Below are 17,808 nucleotides of genomic sequence, written 5' to 3' on the forward strand. Positions count from 1 at the left end.
GGTGTTCCCATTAATTTTTTTGAGAGTATACTAAGTGATCAAATATCAAAATATAAACATTTAATGTAATAAAAATATTTTCTTATGGTTTATAAAAGTAAAGCCGGTAAAGAGCATGTTATTTAAAATGGAAAAATTTTAAATATGATTTTTAAATATCCTCTTTATATTATTTCGTTAATATTTTCAAATATTAAAATAAATATTTAAGATATGTAAATAACGTAAATATAGAAAAATTATTTAATTAAAATTTTTTTTGTTTTTCCTTTGTATATGATTTGAGTATACTCATAATTTTGTAAAAATATTTTGAGAGTTAAAATCGCAAATCGATTGAGACTTGAGAGTATACGTATTACATCCATAATATTGGAAAAAAATCTTGAGAGTATACGGCGTATATATAGTATACCCTATGGGAACATCCCTGGCTGTATACCAATCATTTATATAAAAACCATTGAATATCAAAATATTATCAACTTCAACTGATCAGTGAATTCTAAGATACTAATTATTAAAAACAACAATTTTCGACAAGTGGTCTGTGCTTTGACAATACTACCTAATCAATAGTATAATAAACTATTATACTTGTTAATTATTATACGTTTTTATTTAAAATAAAAATAAATATTCAACCATTACGACTCTTAAGTTTATTTAGAAAACGGCTAATCAATCGAAATCAGTTTAAAGTGTAAAACTATAGATAATTGGAACTGTGTTATAACTTATTTCCACGTTTAGTTGATATTTACATATGACTTAATATGAGGTTTTGTTAGCGATTTTAAAACCTATAAGTATTATAAATATTTGTTTCATAATAAAAAAATTAACTTAATATTATTATGTGTTATATTTATATGGTTATCGTCAGGGAAAGAATTATCGAGGCGTATAAATCAATTTCAGCATGGTAAAATTCATCTAAATAAAATATTTGATAAAATATATAGCTGTTTCAATATAATAACGATCTCAGTATTTTTAAATTATTTGTTTATTTAACTTTCGATACCTACTTAATCAGTTATTTTTTTTTAACAATTATTAATTTATTTTTAAATATATTGTCAAGAGTTTGAGTATAATTTTAAAATATTTTGAAAGAAACCTTTTTTTATTTATAAATATGTAACTATCACTTATTTTAGATTTTTAGTGAAGCAATAATAGTGTAAATTAATCTTATAATGATATATGTATTTTAATTTAATTTTGTTTTTTTATTTATTATAAAAATGCTTCAATTTATTATAATTACTCTGTAGTTTTAATAATTTTCAAGTTAATCTTAGGATAATAGGATCCCAGATGGAACATAATAATTTTATACAAAATCAATTTTTGATAAAATAGAAGTTAGTTTTATTTAAAAATATTGAATTTTGTTAATTATTATAATATAATTTCTCCATTGTTTTGATAGGTACCTTAGCAATGAAATCACTCAAATTTGCATAATATTATACACGCACGCAAATACACTATTACCAATAATTTATAAATTGTGTTTAGTATAAACAACCACATAAGCGAATTAATGGCATCAATAAATGAAAATCAACAAGCTATATATAATCATTTACCTAGTAAGTATGAAGGGTTCATTTTGTGTGAAACTATGTGCATAAACACACAAATAAATACATAAATTGTATTAATTGCATCTCTAAGTTTTGGAAATTATGTTATTATTCCTTGTAACGTATGTCGTATAATAGTTAACAGTAAACAGAACAGTGTTCGTATATTGTACAATATACATAGGTACCTCATCGTAAGTAGCTACCTATATTTAAACACTTTTAACTATTAGTTTTAAAAGAAAGTTAATCGAATACAAATGGTTTATTGATAGATATTATGGCGGATTAAAAAAAAAATATCCAACTGTGTAGATTATTCAATAAAGTACCTAGGTAAAGGTAACTGGTAAGTATAATGATATATCCGATAACATTTCTTAATTGTTTTAAATTTTATCGTTGGAACATTAATAGTTTCTATAAATTATTTTGATGTTAACGCGACTTTTAATTGTAAAATTATCCCTAAAATGATAATTTATTATAGGTAAGTATCTCTATAATAATATATCAATATTTACTGTATGTCTGTATAAGCATGAGCAATTCACAATCCGTCGTCACATCAATACTTAAAGTAAAGCACTAAGTACCTACTTATATTATATACCTACGAATATACGTCTGTATAATTTATTGCCATATTATTATCTAATATTATTTTAAAATAAAATTCTAAAAATTATTTTTTATCTAAATATTGTTGTATTGATAATATTTCACATATCACAAGAATATTTTATACTTGTTTAAAGTTATATTGCAATATATTATTTACTTAGGTAGGTAAATATTTTAAGTATAGGTACCCAATAATAAAAAAAAAACAGTGTTCAAATAATGTTCTCTTTCAATGATTATTTATCATTTATTAATTATATTTATTAAATATAAATTTACATTTTTTCTAATGTATTTTATGAACTATAATATATTAATTTATATTAGATTCTGTAGTTGTAATATTATATTCAATACGTTATTTTATTATAACCTAAACTATTATTTTTTATTTTATCTAAAAGCATGTAGTTTTCCACTATGACGCCATCGAGCCTCCATAGCTCAGTGGTTAGAGCACTGGTCTTGTAAACCAGGGGTCGAGAGTTCAATTCTCTCTGGAGGCAATCTACTTTTTGCATATTTTTCTTTTTTTAATTTAAATAATTTATTTTATTAATAAAAACCACAAATAGTTTACTGGTATAATGCTTAAAAAATTATTATTGTTCAATATTATTTTTACTTAACCATAAAAATATCTACTAACAATTTTTGTTACATACCAAATATTGCCTTTCCATATTTCGTAATACCAATGATTCTAAAAAAAGACTATTTTATACTGCGTTATCAATGTTATAATTTTTGTTTTTTTAAAATTTCTTATTTTTTGTTACAAACAAATCACGTACAGTTTGATTAACTATCATAATAATTTATACTTGAATTTGAGACTTTAAAAATAACAACGTTCTTTTTTTAAAAATATTTATGTTCTTAAGTAAAATAATAAATGTTACTTAATTAAAATTAAAACACAGTTACATTGTTTACACAAATTAGGTCAGAAACTCAGAATGAACGTTAAAGAACTATACTAATTTTGTAGTTTATTAACAAAGCTGGTATTACCATCCCGAATGGCTTTTGTTATAATATATATCTAACTAATTGTTAAACATTTGTAAAACATTAAAATTCAATACATACATTTAATTTATGTCTTATACGTATTTTAGTAACGTAATGTAAGATTATTTATAAATAAGTATGTTAATTAAGTATGAATAAGTTCATTAAATATTATGTTTTATAAAAGTTCTTATTATGTTGTACCTATACAACATACTATTTTATGTCAATCTCAATTTTGCATGATTTAAATATTTTGATTTTAATTTACAAAACTCGATTTAACGTTAGGATTTATTAATCTTGAGTTATCTTTTATTTGATTTCTTAATTGATCATTTTTTAATAATATCAAAATGTAAACATAAAAGTAATTCACAGAATATGTATAAAAACTATTGTTAATGTATTGTATTAATTAGCAATTTTCAAATAATAAACAAACTAATTAATTTTAATTTATGTATTTATTATCATAATTATTCGATTCATGTCATATTTGATTTTTTTAAACCTTTATGGTACACTTTGGTATTAAATGAGCATATTTGAGTTATATTATTTTATTTATTAAGGTCATAAACACCCTAACAATATTTATAACATATTGTATGAGTAGAATATGTAATTTCAAATCATTAATTAGGCAATTAATAGGTAGATAGTAGGTATCTAATAATATTATTAAATTATTTATTTAACTGATAAATATTATTTGTTAATTAGTAATTTTTATGACTACTTAAAAAATATTTATAATTATTATTAATAATAATAAACACATTAATATTAATTATTGTTATTAATTTAACCAGTGGACCTAAATATAATAAGTTATTAACGACATTAATACAATCATTTAAAATTATAGGTGCATAAAAAACTTTTTGTTATTGTTTTTTGAAAAATATAAATTCCACATATTATTATAATGACCAAAAATATCAGAATGATGGAGTGTTAAAAAAAATTATAATAATAAACCTTTAAGGATTGTGAATTCATATGGGATGACTCGATAATAAAATATACTAACTATTAAAATATTTATCAGTTCTTTGAACCCATATTATATTATCTATTCCATATGATAATTCTGTACTTATATTACATGCATAAGCCATGTTTGGAATTCGTTCATATTATTACCATTGCATTATATTGTTTCAACTTTCAAGTTTCAGTGTATAAGTAAACGTTTTCATACCTAATACCAAGACTGGTAAGGGTAACCTACGGTTGAAAATAATATCATAATATAATATATTATTTCACTTTATTTATTCAGTAAGTGACCTCCCTTTTTTCCGTTTTGGTCCACCGAAATCGATAATTTGTTATCTTCTGCGCCCGTGACAACCAGCTTCGTGTATATGTATACACCGTAGCAAACTACCCGTCGCGGCAGTGGTCAGAAACCACCCCTTTGCCGATTTGTATAAAGAGATGGCACTTATCTATGTTCGACGGGACAGCTGGGCGGGAACGCAAAGTCCCACATTTAACGAATGATCCATCGAATGTATTATTTTGTTCTTTGATCGCTTAAGAAGTCACCGACGAGTTATTTATTGATATAGTATATAATGTTATATGTATAAAGTTTGTTGGTCAGAAACGACTTTTAGTTGTAATAGCGAATATCGTGCATACTGTACAGCGTATTTATATATATATACCTAATAGAAGTGGTTTTTGTACATAGTGTTAATGGAAATTTAATAATAGAAAGGTCACATAATACACAGAAGGGTGCAACAAACATATAATGGACATCGTGGACAAAAAAAAAAAAAGTTATCCCTTTATTTATTATTTCATGTATATAAAAATAACTACAATATATTATGAAATCGTACGCTATTATTTTGAATTATTTTTATTATTATTTATTGTACACGATTTTTAATGAATTTTTTTTTTTAATAATCTTTTCCAAAAAAATAACTAAAATTTTAACTGAATAAATATTTATATATTGGTTTTAATCATTCAAATATATTTAATATAGCTATATTGAATACATTTTTGATACAGTACAATTTTATTTTAAATAAAAAATTATTAAAAAGATATAAAATAAAATGAAAAAAATTGGATGCCTCCAGAGAGAATTGAACTCTCGACCCCTGGTTTACAAGACCAGTGCTCTAACCACTGAGCTATGGAGGCCACATGACTGCCATAATACAAATATTAGACATTTGCACACTGTGTTGGCATTTTTTTAGTTTCATTCTACACATTCATGGGCGAGTATTCTGATTTTGAAGCTAATACTTCTATGATAATGTAAAAAGTTATGTTTTACAGAGGAACTAAATTGTCTGAATCAGCGGTTCTTATGAATTAAATATAATTTTCATAAAGCATTATATTTTAAGATGCTTAATACTCAGAAAGATGTCTAGAAAATTTCAAAAATGATTATTTTTTTGAAATAAATTAAAATTTTTTTGTAAAATGTATTATACTTGTAAGGCAATTTGTGTGACAGACAATTGCATTAAGTGATAATATAATAAATATAAAAATGAAAGACCATATTTAAGTATCAAGCTATAATAGAATATAATTTTTAATTATAACTTATAGGCTATAGATACCTATCTAACGATAATGATAATTTAAATTGTATTATTTTTACACGCGACATGTTGATATAATTTTTCCAATTTATATTAAAATAAGTGAAAAACAATAACTATAAAGTTAAAATCATGTAAATATTTTTGTATATTTAAATATGTTTATTTAACTTAAATCTAAACCTATGAATTAAAAGGTAGGTAATATTATAGTCTAGTAAGTAAAAAAAAAAAAATGTTTAAATATTTTAAATACTATTTAAGTGATATTTTTCTTAAATAGCTACTGAAAAATATATTTAAATAATTAATTAAATACTCTTTTTATGGAAGTAGGTATTAAAAATAATTTTGAAAAGTATTAACTATATTAAAAGTAAAATTACATAGGTAATATAAATTAATCTAATGTAACACAGTTACACATCATGACATCAACAAATATAACGGTCATTCTTTTTTACCTACAATAAAATACATGACGTGATTGTGCATCAAAACAGGCGTATGTATAAAAATCAAATAGTTTACATGGTTTTATTTTTTTTATACAAGTTTATATTTCAAATTATAAATTTTATACATATAAATTAAAGAGATACTAAGATTCTATACCTAATACACTATTTAATAAATATTAATATTTGATTTAATAGATATAATAGATATATTTGTTTTTTAAATAAAATAATAAAATAACATTAAATTAAAAATTAATGTTTACAAATAATAAGAAATCACATTTACTAAAAATTAAAATATTATTAAATACTGCTGTATACTTATATATTATCACACCTATATTTTTTTCAAGTATTGTAAGACTAGATAATATAAAAAAAAAAATTATTGTACTTACACAAAAAATTAAAAACATTTTAACCAGCTAACAATGTAATTGTTATCTCTGGTAAAATATATTTACAAAATGTATTTCAGAAGTTATATATAAAACAATTGAGACAACTTTTTTCAAATCTACTATTTTATTTTCGTACATATTTTTTTTTGCTTGTAGTAGAAAAAAAAGTACAACCACTTTGTTTTTTGATGTGCAATTGTGTTAAGTATTTTGTAGGTAAAATGTGCGAAATCATAATATAGTACCGTCTGAGCTAAAAGGTTATAACCTTTTTTCGAGTCATGAGCTAAAACGATGTAGTACAATAAGTTTTTAAAAAATTCCTTTTCAAGTAATCTCTTAACATTTGTTTTGGCCTTATTTAGGAGGGATGAGTGAGATTTGTTTTATAGAAATATTTTTTTTATAATCTTAGTCTCAATAAAATATCAACAAATCACCTCCATTTCTTATTTTTCATATCATAATATTTTTTTATATAATTTTTGTTAATCTTTTACTAAATAATTTCAAAATATCAGATGTGTATTTTGTTAGTTTTAATGAAACAATCCTAGATTTCCCGTTTTGTCTAAATTTGATTGCATTCATTCATCGTAAAAAAATAGACTTTTACAATTTTTGGTTGACGCAGTATAGAGTATGTCAAGAGTCATTTTTTAAGTACAAAATGTCTCTGGAAGAAAGTTTTAAATTTTCTGAACTAAATATTTGTAATTTGATTATTTAGAAATAACAAATAGGTTTTATTTCAATTATTTTTCATTAAATTTCAGGTATGAAATATTAATATTTTTGAGTAATGCAGTTAACATTTTGCTAACGTACCACCAATGCATGCCATAACGATTAGCCATTCTTAATTTATAATGTACCAAATGGGTAGTCCTTTCGTAATCGTCAAGATATGCATAATAAAAATTGAATAATATCTATTTATTGTATAATAATAATAATAAACTTATAAAACTGAAAATGGGTATTAGGGAGAGCAAGGACCATTCGTGCCAATATCATTTTAACGATCTTAATCGATAAAGCTATAAATACATACACCAATACAATTTAATTAAAAAAAATATATTTTTTATAGTTCGTCATATTATATGAAAGCAAAAGTAATTGAATTATTTGAATTAATATACTCAAACAAGCCTCTTCACAACCTATGAGTTTCTGATTAATTAAAAATCTTACCAACAGCATAAATTGTTTTTGAAATGTTTTTATTTGCTTATCTTTAACCAAAAATAGAGAATAATATTTACCTGTAATACAAGTTGGATTTAGGAGATCAGACTTTATTACAAACGTTAAATATGGTTTTCAATACGAGAAAAAATTAGGAACAGTAAAACTTGCAATACTCGTTTTCTATATTAGGTATATACGCCTATAATACAGTATGGTGGAAAAATACTTATTTTTATGGCACAATTTCATAGAATAAAACTTTTTCATATACTCACCCGGATAACGATGATGAGTACCAATAGCTATAATCTTGATCTTTATTTTTACTTTCATGAACTTTTTCGCTAAAGGAATACACTTAACTAAGGAAAACAAAATATCTGTTATGGAAATTTTGTTTTTTTTTTTTTTTAGATACTGGATATATTTTTGGTCTATGGTGTATGAAAACTAGTGTTTTGGCTGTTTCGAAGAATAGTATCAGAATTTAAAATTAAACAACGCGAATGACATTATAAGAATGATTTGTGTATAAAAAAAAGGAAGTTCTGACTATCTGATTTACAATCAATATACAGCTAAACCAATGATGGTAACTTGAAATTGTCATGGTATTTTTGTACCAACACGTGTAGAATTTTAATTTTAAATATTTATTGGCTCATAAGAAAAGAATATTTTTTCTTTATATTTGGTTGTCATTGGTTACATATAATAAAAAGTTATTATAATTAGATATATTTTTAAACCTTTATTTTATGTTTGTTCAAAATTTCCCAAATGACCATGTTAAAAATCTGTGTAGCTTACATTTAACGTAGGTTAAAATGAGGTAAATCCATGGGCATTTATTTTTTTAAGCGAAACGCTGTATAGGATCTAACTGATAAACTAGCTGTTTCTTTATATGTTTATTAATATTTAAACACATTTATTTGGATAGAAAACTAATTTATTAAGAAAATATTTTGTTTCCAACATTGATATTTTTAGATATGTTCTTAATATGTATACATTTAAAAATACTTAAAACACCAAGACAATATTCAAAAATTATTTTCATTTTATTGATTTCTGAGAAAACTATTCATATTTTTAAAATAATTATTTTATTTTTATAAATGTTCTAATTATGGAATTTCGCAATATTTATTTTAAGTTATATAGTAATTACTAGCTAGAAAGCTTAAAGAATATTTCCTATTAGAAGACTAAGCACAATTATATGCGTGGGTATATAGATAGCTTAAAAAGAATTACGTGTTTACCATAAACTATTTGAAAATATAGTTTTAAACATAAAATAGTTTAGTAAGTACTCGCATATAATTTTAAAAGAAATACTTTTCTGAGCTATTAAAAACTATTTTAGTAACATATTTTTACATTTTACACTGCTTATTATACATTTTAAGTTGTTACTATGATATTTTATATTTATTCATTTATTTAAGTAAACGCTGTATGGCAAAATTATAGTGCAAAACTAATAATTAATAATATACTCGTATGTTCATAAATAAATACAATATCATTATTTTATACACTACAATATTACTATATATAAAATTTATTTTATAAGGAAAATTCACTTAATATAAAACCTTATTTGAACGCACAAGTTATACTTATTACAATCATATGATTTATTTTTAAGTTCATATTATTTCTTAATTAGGACCCTCCAATGTAGATTTGGGTTGATTAAAAATAAACATTAAATATAAACGTATATATTTAATTAATATCATGTAATCAATAGTAATATTTTTGCTAAATGAGTAGGTATAGTAAAAGTTTTTTTTTTTTCTGTAAGATTCCTAGCTACTGCTTACATTTTGTTAGAAAAAAACTATGTATTTTTCTACTCTGCTATTTTTTTTATGCTAAAATATTGTTGGTTTTTTCTTTTTAAACAATATTTCTCTGCCGAGTATATATTTCTCTGCTAACGGTGTCCAAAAATACAATGTGGGAAATATGAAATTCGTCTATTTATATTTGTACTCTATTTCGATATGATATTATATAAACTGTCGATCAATTTAATAATAACAAAAATACACTGAAAAAACCCTCATCAAGTTGTACACGAACATTAAAGTGAATATAGAAGTATAGAATGACTAATAACCATTTACTTTGACCAACCAAAGACAATGTAATAAATAAGATTTCAATAAAATTGAAAAGTTTTTGGATAAACATAAGTTTTAGTTATGTTGTATATACACTACTTGTAGTTTTAGTTTTCCAACACAACGCGTATTGTCTACACTTATATTATAACGTATCGATTCACATTTTACGAATTATGTACGATACATTATTATGTCAAGAATACACAATACACCTATTAGCTTAGTAGTTTTAATCACTGACAACAATATTGTGGCTTATGTTTCTTGCAAACGTAACGAACTATGTCATATATATCAATGTTCCTCTTACATTTTATATATTTCATAAAAAGACAACGCATTTCATCTAACTTTTTTGAGTGCGTTTATTAGTGTAGACTGGTGAGTGTATAGTGCTGCACACACACAGACACACACACACAATAATAATAATAATAATAATAAAAATAATAATAGCAATAATAGTAATAATAATAATAATAATAATGAACCGATTCGTAAAATAAATAAACAAAACTATAGGTAACGGTAATCCGTATTGTTTTTCATCGAGTGATGTTGTGTACGTTCGACGTATCTTTTACTCGCATAAATATAATATTTAGATACATACCTATCCGTAAACGGTCGTTTAACAATTATTATATTCATTGCTACCAGAGCGTTTTACAAGGGAAAAGATACCAAGTATTACGTTGCAAGAACAAATAATACAGATATCGTTGAAACGAGACACGCGTATATATTAATATGTGTTCGTGTGTATTACAATGCGCGAGTGGCGTGTACTTGCCATTTACTAAAACAATATTTGAGAAACAATTATTATTTTATTATTCTACATTTTCTTACTTCATAAGACAAAAGTTATGTATAGTATACGTACAACGGTCAACGTTTGGTATAATAATACTACGTACATTTATGTAATGTAAATGAATAATATAGTAGTTTTTGTTGTTCTTAGACATATCGTATGTATAATGTGTATACCTAATATACATGCAAAGAATCGCAGTTTTATTCAGTCGTGAGGTATTTCACGACAAGAGATGGATGAATCGTCGTTCTCCATTGAAGTCGGGTCTTAATATTTGATTTTCTTATGATTTCATCAATAATATAAATATTGTTTAATTGTCATTATATAAAATTAAAAATAGTATTTTTACTCAGAAAAAACATTCATGGGACGGAGTATCCACTAGGATAAGTAAGTCCATCTTATAAAAGATTGTATCAAATATTCAAGTACGTTAAAATAGGTGAACCAGATCGAGTAATCCTATTTTATAATGATAAAAATGTTATGGTTAAGTTTTAAGTAGGTAACACTTTTTTATGCAGACAATTATTTTTCTTTTGAACAATAAAATAAAATGTTTTATTTCAAACGAATAACGCATTAAGTGTATTTGTATAGATGTTCGAGCAAATTATATTTAATTATATTATTGATTTGCTTAAATTTGCTTTAAATCATAAATTTTAATATTATAGTTGGACCAGAGATGCCTAGTATTTTTTTTTTTTTTTTTTGGGTGGGACACAATAAAAATTTTACTTATGCTTGTGCAACACACTAATACAATAATTATCTAAACTAATCAATTTAATAATAAAAAAAAATTATATATCTTGAAAATTATTGTATTTTTATATTATTTTTGTTTCGATATAAAAATTAAACGTGGGCTGGTCATCATTAATTTAGATCTAAAAATTAATATTTCATTTTGATGATTGTACACCATACATTAAAAATAAAAATAAAAATAATGAATTTTTTATAAATAAGTAATCGTATTTTAACTGCCATCTTTAACAATAATGTATATAAATTCTAAATTAATTTTTAGAAAGGGTTGTAACATAGATATTATAGGTAAAAATGTTTTATATAGTTGATAATGCACAAAAAACTTTCATTTTACAAAAAAAAAAAAAAATTGAATAGTGATAAATTAATCAAAGTGTGAAATAATTAAGCAACTTAAGAGTAACGTAATTTTATATATCTAAAATTTAGACTCTAAATGGTAAATTATCTTAGATGACAATATTAGATAACTATTTTTGTATGTAAATTATATAAATATGATTAAGATGCAATAGTTTATAAAAAGACATATTTATCATTTTATATTATGTGCGTATACCAGGCTGACTCGATTTCGTTCGAGTATTTGATCGCAATTATATAAATATAACGACATCTGTGTAAGTAATCTAAACTAATCATGTGGGTAACAATTTATTGGGAAAAATACGTTTTTGACAAAAGTTTTTAAGATATGTCGCTTTCGATGAAACTCTTAATTAAACATATCTAAACAACCTTTCATTCCATTCATTTCAAACTTACAAGTTCATTTCCTTAATATCTTATTATTTATTGAAACTATAAAGTTTTTTTTTGGAAATGTAGGTTTAGTAAACATTAATTTGATAACATACGTCGTACACTATGCAAAGTAAATGGATACATAAGAAATCAAAACATATAGTATAAAGTTACGCAATTCAACTTAACTTAATTTTTATTTACTTAATAATAATTTGACAAATTATATTAGTATGAAAATGCTTAATAATAAATATCAATTCATTTTATTCTTAGAATTTTAGTTTTAGCTATCAGTTATTTCTCTACACAATGGCACAACGGATGGAGTTTTTTTTAGCAAACTTAAAAAATAATATTGCATAGTATTTTTGATTTGTTATGTTGTGAATACATTAAAAAGTTTGACATGAGTCAATATTAAATAACTATTGTTGATTTAAGTATTTTACAATTTTAATTGAAAAGTTATAATTTTTTTAAATAAATTATTCAAACCTTACCGATAGAGGTAAAATTACCATATTTTTTGTAATTTAGTTTAAAATTTAAAAATAATGAATATAAATAAGTGCAATATATTTCAAAATTGTTGAAATAATCAATTTATTATGATTGTTTCCTAACTAAACATCGTTAATAGAAATTATATTTTAAATGATGCTTATTAATAATATTAATTTATGTTGTAAGTTGCCAAGCAGATGTTACTAAGTAACTTCATAGTAAACATTATGATTAAAAAAGATTGTTTTATGGTGTTAAATATTATTTTATTGAACATAAAAAAATGGTGTTAAGCCTGTTTTAGGACCAGTCATATTGGTTTTTTAAGATTAAGGAGGCTTATAATTAAATACATTATGATAGCACATATTTGCTTTTTTTATGATTATGTAATTAATTTCGTTTTATGTTTGTAATACATAAATAAATATTGATTAAAATTATGCATATATTACAAATATACATTTTCGCATACAAAAATTAATTTGGTGATATCCAGTATTAAGAATATTATTAAAAAGAAGATATGGTAGTTTTTTTATTCATAACATTTTAAATATTGTAGGATTTCATCATTATTATTGTAATAATATTATGTAAAACAATTTAAAAGTATACAAATATTTTTAAAAGAAGTGTTTCAACGAATTTTAAGTTTTACGAATAATAATTATAATTCGTGTATTATGAAGCATTCTCTGATAATATAAATATCATGTATTATAAGTTTTTTATACATAGTTGTTACATTTTTTTTTTGTATTATTGGTATATGCAAAAAGTTGTTTCATATTGTAGGTTAATAACACTGGTTAAATATATATTTATAAAGTTTCATTTTAACAATAAATAATTTGTTTTTATGAATACAAATTACATACTTTTATAAATAATAGTTTTCGACTTAATATTTTTATATTTGATATCATCACATATTATTGAGTTATGGTAATATTTAAACAATAATACTCCAAGATAATAGGTAGGTACTCAATTTATGTGCTACCTTGCTATCTACTGATAATGAATTTAATTTCTTTCTGATATTTATGTATCTTATGCCATTGTTAATATCAAGATAAACTTAAATTTTAACGCTCAAAAAGTTCCATCTTAATAATATTCATTTATCAGATTTTATGAAAATGAAGTCTTGGATGTGGGATATATGTAGGTATTTTATCTCAATGATTTGTTAAAAAAATGCTAGATATAGTGATCGTATTAATGTCGTTCATAGCAAATATATATTTAACATAATCGTATGATAATTATTTTTGTTAGAGATTATATATGTATTGTTTTGTTACTTTGATTGTTGAAGAAGTAAAATAAGATAGTTCTAACTATTTACTATTTTGCTATATTATATAAAATTACTAATTAATAAAATGTAACATTTCGTCGGTACCTATATTGTATATAAGTATCCTTATATAAAGTTATGTTCTTACGGATAAAAATGAGTAAATTATGTTACTAAAATATAATTTATTGTGTATAATTATTATGTATTGTTTTCTAGTTGATGTCGGAATATCAACGTTTATCCTAGATCACGGGGTATACGTTTTAATAAAAGTAAACAATTTCTAGTCATAATAAAACATTTTTAATATTTTTATAGTTAAAAATTTTTGAGTTTTTAATTTTTTTAAAAGCCAACCATACATTTTTAGTTTCATATTTTAAAGCAAAATATTTTCGGAATATTTTGATATATAAAAATTGAAATTTGGACGAGTAAGTTTATGAGGTAAGTATAGCTATAGTAGTTGACAAACATTTTGTATGGTATTTATGTAACCTAACCACTTACCTAAACTTTAAATATTTATAAGTTATAACTCATAAACTATTCACCTGAATTTAAATTCTTATACATCGAAATACTCTGAAAAGTATTCTGATTCATAAAAAATATGTTGTAATTTTAAAAATTAAAAAACTTAAAAAAATTATAATGATAAAAATATTGTTTTATTTTGACCGAAAATTATGTAAAAAATATTTTCAAAAATGTTAATAGGTTTTTGAATAATGAGTGTTACGAATCATCACCCTGTATTTATATATTTTTTTGTGATTTATTATTTAAATAAAATTGAATGGTATTTATTATGGTTTAAAGTTTTTTCTGTTGGGAAGATTCTTCATTCTGTAAATTGTATATTTTTTTTATCGTACTCTTGTTTGTTATATTTATAAACAGATTGTGCAATAAAAATATAAAAATTAATACATACACACACACACATACACATATATACCTATATATTTATTTAATATCATAATAATGTTATGAAATATAGGAAAAATGGGTGAACGGGATAAAAAAAAATTAAAAATCCTGTTGAAATGTGTTCTCAAATTATATAAACCTAAGTCAATTGTTACAAAATCATGCGTTTTCAAAAAAAAAAAAAAAAATGTATACTTCACATATATTCTTGTTCCACTACTGGATATTTATTTTATGTTTTTAACGTGTGCATGTAATATGTGCATTTAAATATTTGATCAGTTTACTGAACAATATTTATTAATGTATGGTGTTAAATATTAAGTTAAAAACTTTCATAGTACACTGCGCTAGTATTTAGATTATAGACAATTTTTAATTTAATAAAATATAGAGTTAAAATAAAATATTATATTATAAAATCTATATAATTAAAATATTATGCATTATTTAAAAATAAAAAAAGTACCAGAAATTATAGTACAAAGGTTGGAGAGATTGGAATACTATTGGAACGAATGGAGGACAACATTTCGTTAAGATTATTTATTTTTATAAAAATTGTCATTGGATCACTGTAATATGTAATTTAATTGTTTATTGTTATTATTGTTTCGTATTATATTTTACTAAATAAAAACTAATTTTTTTTTTTGGAACTTTATTTTTTCTAATGCAGTTTTGGATTAGTAATATTTTGCAAGCACGTGAAAACGTGTAATTGTCAAATTCAAATATTATTTCCACAGTGAATATAACCTGTCTTCGAGTACGATTCTTGTATTCAGAATACACATTGACGTAGGATTATTTTATGAATTATTGTATCAATTTAAAAGCAATAATTTATCATGAAGTATATAAAAAATTGTATTAAAATATCAAGTCTTTATATATCTAAAGTGTTATTAATTTAACTAAAATAGATCATAAAAAAATGCTGAAGGTACCTATTTTTAATTACATAAAAATTGAATCAATGTAAAATCATATGGTTTATTATTTTGGTATTTCAAATTATTATGGTAAGTGGTATGTAATGTTAAATTGTTATACAAATATTTGAAACATAAATTGCAAATGTATGTACATATTATAATTTATAACATAATATAATGTACCTATCTTATTACAAAGTTATATATTATAATATGGTATTCTGTCTAAAAGTTATCATTTTTTTTTTTTTTTTTTTTTTTATTATTAATTTTAAATTAATGCTTAAATAAATAAATTGAGAAAATTTCAATTGTTTAGGATAATTACTTATTGAATTACGATGGAATAACCAAATTCGTATATCTCATATAAAAAAAAGATATGTTGTAGATTTTTTTATTTGTTTGCTATATTAGTGGTATTTTTTCCTTTTGCTTAGGAAAACTAATGACTTTCTAAAGTACTAAATCGATAAATTTTTAAATTGAAAGATAGGTTCTTATAAAACTTTTACAATACTCCTTTTATTAGAAAAAAATGATCACTGAAAAATAACTAAAAAAAGACCCCAATTCATTGTAAATCCAATACAGGAGAAGGCTACTAAACAGGTAATCCGGATATCAGCTGTGGTCACACTTCCTTTTCCTACCGGAAACGGAAACTTTACACTATACGAAGTATGAAACTGGATAACACGAAAATCCTTTTTATCGAATGGTTTAGTTATAATAAAACAAATAATATCTTGACGGTCGTTATTATAATTTCAAATAAATAATACTTGTTGGTAAAATATTTTCGAAAGTTGGTTAAACAACGATAATGCATACTATAGCTATTATTGTATTTGATACAAATTCAGTTTCGTGAATTATTAAGTTTTAGAAGTAATATCTATGTAGTTCATTATAATAATAGCTTATATTTGAATGATTATGATGGTGAAAATAAAACCAAATATGAGTACATTATACATTTGCATAAGATACGGAATAACAAATCATTTGTTATAGCAATCAACAAAATCTTATGAACTCATTGTAAAAAAAAAAATAATAACAATTGTGTCTAGATTTTAGAGCAGTCAAATAAAATAAATTATTAAATTGTACATGAACGTGTAGTATTTACTTATAAAGTCATTAGATATTAATATATTGTTATATCGTAATGCATCTTGGAAAATTATATTTTGTGCTAAGTCCACAGATACTACAAATGTAATGCCTTGTTCGTTATAGGTGCAAACACCAATTATCTACAAATTGAATAAATAATATCATGAAAATCTTTTGTGCTATTATATTAAATTAGTTGTAGAATAGGCGGTCTTGGTACGCTATATAATATATATATATATATATATATATATATATATATATGTATACATAAATAAATGGTACTCCATGTTTCTATTTTATCGAACCCTTTTAACTAAAAGCTTAAGGCTATACTGGTACAAATCTAAAACAAATAATAATAAAAGTCACAATATATTATTAGAAATGTTTTTTTTGTTTACCTCGACATTTTTGATTTCGATTTGAATTGTTACAATTCTCTGTATATTTACAAACAGATAAAAAGCGTTATTTATCTTACACTAAATAATTTATTTGTCGATTAATAAATTATGTTACAAGTTACTAATCGAGATTGTTGTCTTTCACCCTCTCCCTCACTTCCACCCATAAACTTCTAAAAAAATCATCATTCGCTAATTCAAGGTTGTTGTTAAATTTGGTCCTATGCGTG

The 17,808-nt window shown here is 22.8% G+C and overlaps 2 non-coding genes across 2 annotated transcripts; one reads left to right on the forward strand and one right to left on the reverse strand.

Annotated features, from left to right (window-relative positions):
• Positions 1-2,652: 2,652 nt before the first annotated feature.
• Trnat-ugu lies at positions 2,653-2,725 on the forward strand. Its single transcript has one exon. It is a non-coding gene; the product is annotated as a tRNA-Thr (tRNA).
• Positions 2,726-5,332: 2,607 nt separating this feature from the next.
• Trnat-ugu lies at positions 5,333-5,405 on the reverse strand. Its single transcript has one exon. It is a non-coding gene; the product is annotated as a tRNA-Thr (tRNA).
• Positions 5,406-17,808: the final 12,403 nt, after the last annotated feature.

This window comes from Melanaphis sacchari, unplaced genomic scaffold, assembly GCF_002803265.2.
Source record: "Melanaphis sacchari strain LSU unplaced genomic scaffold, SCAv2.0 Contig1_pilon_pilon, whole genome shotgun sequence".
Lineage (NCBI taxonomy): Eukaryota > Metazoa > Arthropoda > Insecta > Hemiptera > Aphididae > Melanaphis > Melanaphis sacchari.